The sequence below is a fragment of the Macaca nemestrina genome, chromosome 5 (assembly GCF_043159975.1).
Source record: "Macaca nemestrina isolate mMacNem1 chromosome 5, mMacNem.hap1, whole genome shotgun sequence".
Lineage (NCBI taxonomy): Eukaryota > Metazoa > Chordata > Mammalia > Primates > Cercopithecidae > Macaca > Macaca nemestrina.
In genome coordinates, this window is record NC_092129.1 from 172,061,821 (window position 1) to 172,068,082 (window position 6,262).

The 6,262-nt window shown below is 36.8% G+C and overlaps 1 protein-coding gene across 1 annotated transcript in view; it reads right to left on the bottom strand.

The window, feature by feature from the left end:
* LOC105482430 (HIVEP zinc finger 1) overlaps positions 1 to 6,262 on the bottom strand; it is a 149,120-nt gene that overhangs the window by 99,756 nt on the left and 43,102 nt on the right. The gene's annotated exons all lie outside the window — the stretch shown is intronic.

Sequence of the window (6,262 nt, forward strand, 5' to 3'; positions counted from 1 at the left end):
CACAGAAATAGATGAAATATGTAACATTCCAATTATTAATTTTCCATGCTATAATTTTAAATGTAAATGGTAGTAACTACTAAGTGATACACTTCAATAAAAATAGAAAATGGTTAAAAAATATAGAAATTTATAGGTAGCCAACTGCATGATCCATAATACTAATAATTAATCATTATTTAAAAGTTAGTTTTTTAATTAAACTTAAACCCTAACCCTATCCCTAACACTAACCCTAACCAGCCAACATATTCAGAGATATATTCCCTAAACTGATTTTCCAATGACTAATACTTAGAAAATGTATCACCAAGTCTGCTGATGAAAATACACTAAATTATATTTCCGGAAAACAAATTATCTGGAATCCACATTACTATTATTATTGTTGTTGTCCAAAGCCATTAGCCTAAATAAATAACAGTACATACATTTTGTATGTGTGTATGTATACATAATAAATGTAAGTGTATGTGTATATATATACACACACACCCAGTGTGTCTGTCTTTGTTTGAACTATATCTACCATCCCATTATACATAAACATGTATATGCCTTCTAGTTATTTGTTTTCACTGGTACTTTGAAGAAATAGCTCAGAGAAGATAATGACAATATTGGGCCCTTCGTACATTTAAGTGGTTCTGAACAAATATTTATTTATGATAACATTTATAATGCACAAAATTCCCAATCTAAATCTTCATAATCTAAGCAATCAAAAAAATTCATATGCTTTGAGAAATCATCACAATTCAAACAATGAACAAGTGTCATTTCTTTCACAAAGGAAATACTTGGCTAAGTCCAACACTTCCAAGGACTCTGGCCAAAAATAACAGTAATTAAGCTTGTAACTTCATATGTATGGATCTGAACTAGTCAAACCAAAAATAGCTTCCTGATCATTTATCAGCTGCTGCCATTTGCCTAAGAAGCTAACTGCAACACAGAGACTAAGACAAATCATGGTGAAAACACACAGAAATATAAGAGAACTTAAGACTTAAAGCTCTTTTCAGTTATTATATGGTAGCACAAGAGGGATGGCCATCAAGCAATTATTTGGATACTTAACGAGATTAACTATTTCTTGAACTCCCTAAGATATACGTAAAATACACAGCAAAACACAGAATTCACACACATGCACACAGCTCTTAAAACCAATGGAGACAGCACAAGTTATCTGTTCCGATCCAGCATAAGAATCCCTCCCCTTGAAAATCCTCCTCTTGAATGAACAACACTGCCTTTTAGGGATGCCCACAGCACACAGCTTGCCTTCCTTCCCCCACTGCTGCCTCAAGCTCATGGTGTTCCTTCTCATGAGAATCACCTCCCCAATGTTCCTTCACACCTGCTTGGGAAGCCCTCATTCTCCTCACTCACAGCCGCACCCTCGCATTTCAGGCCCTACTGGGGGAAATCCGACAGCAACAGCTTCCTGTGTGCTGAGCGCTGTTCTGAGGACTTCACATCTACATGTGAACCAGTCAAACCAAAAATAGCTTTCTAATCGTTTATCAGCTGCTGCCATTTGCAGAAGCTAACTGCATCATAGAAACCAAGTTAGGAAAATCATGGCAAAAACACACTAAAATAAAACTGGACTTAGAAATCTGACTTCGAGCTCTTTGCAGTTATTATATTGTAACAACCATTCAATCCTCACACACACACACACACACACACAAACCTACCTGGGAGAAGGAGACCACCCTTCACCTCCATTTTCCAGAGGAGAAAACAGTGGCACACAGAAGCGAATTCACAGAGCCTGTCGGGAAGAACCGGCTTGAACCCAGGCAGATTGCCTCCAGAACGTGGAGTTGTTAGTACAGTGCTACTCTATGCCACCTCCCTGTATTCTGTGTGTGCAACAAAACGGCGTCCTGCCTGACCTGGCAACTTCGCATCTTTCATGTGTGGGCATCAATGTCACATGCTCTTGAAGCTCTCTCCTGACACTAACTGGGAGCAGCACAGTGTGCACCAACAGCACCCCACCTCTTCTTGCGTTAAATGTATGTGTGTGACATTGCTTGTTTCATGTCTGCATCATCCTCTAAAATCAAACGCCATGATCAGAATCTATCATAGTTATTCTGCTATCCGAGGTCCCAACATTTATCCACAACTCACCAGTTTTTCATGACACGCTTTAATCCCGGCTCTCAGAAACACCTACTAATGATTCCAGGAAAGTAACAGTTTCTTGCCTCCCTATACATTGCACCGACCTTTATCTAGTTCATACAATTTGGCCTTTAGTTGTATCCAATTTGTCCAACATGATTTAGGTCTTATTTGGGCCTTAAATGATCTATTATGTGTGAATCTCTTTTCCATCTGAGATGTTTCAGCTACCTGAAGATAGAAGAGCCAACCCACAGGATTTGTACAGCCCTAGAAACACAGGATGTACTCAATATGGCTGGATTCACGTCTGTGGGAGGGAAAGAACATACTGAAAATGTCTTCACTGCTTCATGAAGGCCCACTGGGAAGTCGGGATGGAAAATCAAATTGAAAAATTCCTTTTGCAGGGAAAAACAGAGCAGCCAATAACTGATCAACAGAAGTGTACTGGGAACGTGCGTGTATATGGGGTGGGGAGTGGACACACAAAAAATGAAAACTCCAAGAAGCTGTCAGGAAAGGTAGCCTCTCCCTTCTCTTCCCTTTTGTCTTCTCCTATGCTAGACCTAAGAACCAAGAGTTCTTAGTTCAGGCTCAAAACTGAAGTTTCATTTTACTATGGTAGAAATCACAGACAGACACATACATGCAGATACATACAATTTCACCAACATAATTTTGCAGAATAAAAAAAGGTTTTATCACCACTACTGAAATAATGAACACTAAAAGTGCCTTATAATACTATCATTTAAGTTGCAATGACAATTCGTGGTGATGTCACCCACGGCTGTTAACAAACGATCATTAAGTTTTGCTTACGATGACCTTATTGAAATAGCTCCCAAAACAGCCTGCCGAGGTTATTTGCTGAGACAGAAAGTAATTTCATCTGGTTTCCCTGAATGTTGTACCACAGAAAGAGTCTGGAATACTTTAGTCATTACCATCTACAAAATTTATGGTACATAGGCTGTTCCCACTATAGGGATGCACTGCTTCCAGAAATCTGTGAACCTCAAAATTGTGACTCAAAAACATTGAGTCACAATCAATTTATAGAAAAAAAATTATTTGGTGTCCAATGAATTATTTACTTTACAAGTAGATGCATTAGAGAAGAAAGCTCCAGGGTCAAGGCCAGAAACCTGGGTAGGAGCCAGCAGCGGGGCAAGAATCCAGGAAGAGGGAATATTATATATTGTACCAAGGCATGCTCCTCGCCAAAATCTCAGATCTCCCCTTTCCCAAGATCACACCTAATCTTCAAACCAAGGCAAATCATGGAAGTTTTAAATGTGGGAGTCACTTGGCAGTCCCAGACTTAAGACCCAAGGTTTGCAGTGCTCAGGAAGGTCTAGGACATGCAATGATTTTTACCACTGCTAAGAAACATATGTGAATCTCATGCATGGTGAAGCTGGCACACAGGAGGTTCCACTTGGTTGGAGAGTCAGTCTTGCAGATTGTCCAGTGACCACCTCTCAAAACCTTCACTGTTCTTTATTCCATGCTGGCAAATGTGTAATACTCTGGCAATCCCCAAGTCCTCTGATTCTTCCTTCAAAAACCTCTTCAAGCTGCCCACTTCAGCCACCCAGATCCAAGCCCCTCCTCTCCTCAAGACTTCCGCCTCTGCCTCTTTTCAGTCCTCTGCATCGCACCTGCTCCTGCCCTTCCCTGCCTTCCAACCCACATTCCGTGTGCAGCCACACCTGCCAACAAGAGCCAGCTCCTCCCTCCCTATCTTAGAGCATCTTCATCTTAGCCCTTTCCACCAATGTCCTCACCCCAATCTTGTTTAATGCCATATAACTCCACTAGTGGTTTTTAGGTTGGGGTGATTTTGCCCCCCGCATGTGGCAATGCCTGGAGGTATCTTGGGTTACAACTGAGGGAGAAAGATTGCAATTGGCATCTAGTGGGTACAGGTCAGGGAGTCTGTCCAATATCCTGTGACACACAGGACAGCACCCAAGACAAAGAATTATCCAGGCCCAATCATAAATGGAGCTCAGACTGAGAAACTCTGCTAGAAATCAATAAATATTTTAATGATAACTGAAAAAGCATTCAATATTACTTTAATCATATCCTCTTTATTCCTCCTTTTATTCTATTAACTGTTTCCAAAGAGAGTAAAACATAATTTAGATTAGCATGTTTTAAAATCATGAATAATGATACAAGTTAGCAATAACTACTACTAAAGGGGGAATCTTCACATTTAGCGCTAGAATAAAAGTACTCACATGTATTCTTCTAGTAAGTACCTATGAGAAAACTAAGTCATGAAGAGGTGTAACTTTGGTCACTCAACTAAGACACGGAAAGCTGGGATTCCATCCCAGGACACCTGAACAGAAAGCTTTTCCCACTGTGCCAGATTACACTATACTTTTAATATGCAAAAAAACAGTAATGCATGGGTGTTAAAAATTTCTCTCAGTTCAAATCCTGGTCTATCCCTTTCTTATCTTTATGACATTGAGCAAGTTACTTTACAATCCAAATCTAAGTTACCTCATCTGTAATGGGTTAGAAAATAGTACCTACCTCACAAAGTTGCATGAGATTCAGAAAAAACAAGAATATTTAGAGTAGCACTCGACATGTAGTTGGCACTCATTAATGATTACTTATTATTATCTAATAAATACTCAAATATTTTATTCCCCATAGCCTTTTGACGTGCATGAGTAATTGAAAAAAAAAAACAAAACAATTTTGGCTTCCTTGCTGAAAAGATGTAACTTAGAATTAATTTAAAAATTAAGAAAAATAATGAAATGTTTAATTACATCAATATCTGTACCTAATAACTCATAAATGTTTATACATTTAAATATCATACTCAAAAAGTAAAGAAATTTAGTTTAATATACAACATTCCAAATAAAAAAGAAATGGAAGCTTTTAGGAAGCCGAATAAGGTTAACGTTAAAGGAATAGTTTTATATGTATAATCTCTAATATGTGTTAAGTAATTTCTGAAATACTTTATGTAATAATTTCTAAGTAAATTCCATAATAAATTTGCACATTCTACAAATTTGTTCAGTGGCACTATGTAACACTATCACCTAGATTTTACCTAACACTATATTTTTAAAAAGAAAAGATCTGGCATTTATTTCACAGACTTAAGCAACTAGTTATTTTTTAAGTTGTAATATGCATTAAGTAGTCAATGACTAACAACTTTACAATGTATTATTTCACCTAAACTATTTTTTACTCTACTATAAAAAAATATTAATATTTGGCTCTCATTCAAATTTCATCAGAAAACTAGGAAGTCAAATAAGTTTCTTTATATTTGGTAAATTTAATACATGATATGATTTCCTCATGAGAAACAGATTTTTACTTAAAAAATTTCTTTCGACAGTAGCTTGATGTGTAAGTTAAAATAACCAATCACATTAATTTTTAAACAAAGGCAATATCCACAATGATATCCACAAGAAAACAAAAGACAAATATAATCATCATATTCAATTTACCACTTATGTCAACAAAAGCCATAAAATGATCATACTATAAACTTGTTAGCAATTCTCTATTTGATGTAAAAGTATTTCCAATAAAATATACTAATAACAATGATTAAAATTCTCAAAATGTATCTCTTCAGATATAAGCATTTTATCTACAAAACATGCAAGTGATTTTCTTCTACATTTTATGCAGGAAAAAATCTTATAACTTTCATTGATTCATTTTTCTTCTATTAGCCATTTACACTACTCTATAATATCTATATAATACTACTAGGTTAGTAACACAGTCATTTCTGGTTACAGTTTAACCTACCATATTAGATTTTTCCAAGTGTATTAGTTCCACAATAATGTATTTGACCTGCTGCTGATCTCATTTACTTATATGCAAACATGCCGACTGAAGTTAGTCTCTTTTTATAACCAGGGTGTACACTGGTTTAATTGTTTAAACTCTTTTCATCAAATCACATCAAGTGTAGGAAATCACATCAAAGGGTGGGAACACATACAACATTACAATCCTTTCATTTCACATAGAGAATCCACAGGCACTTGCACAAACATATCCGTCACACCCAGGGGTATCAGGGGTATGTGCACAGTCACGTTAC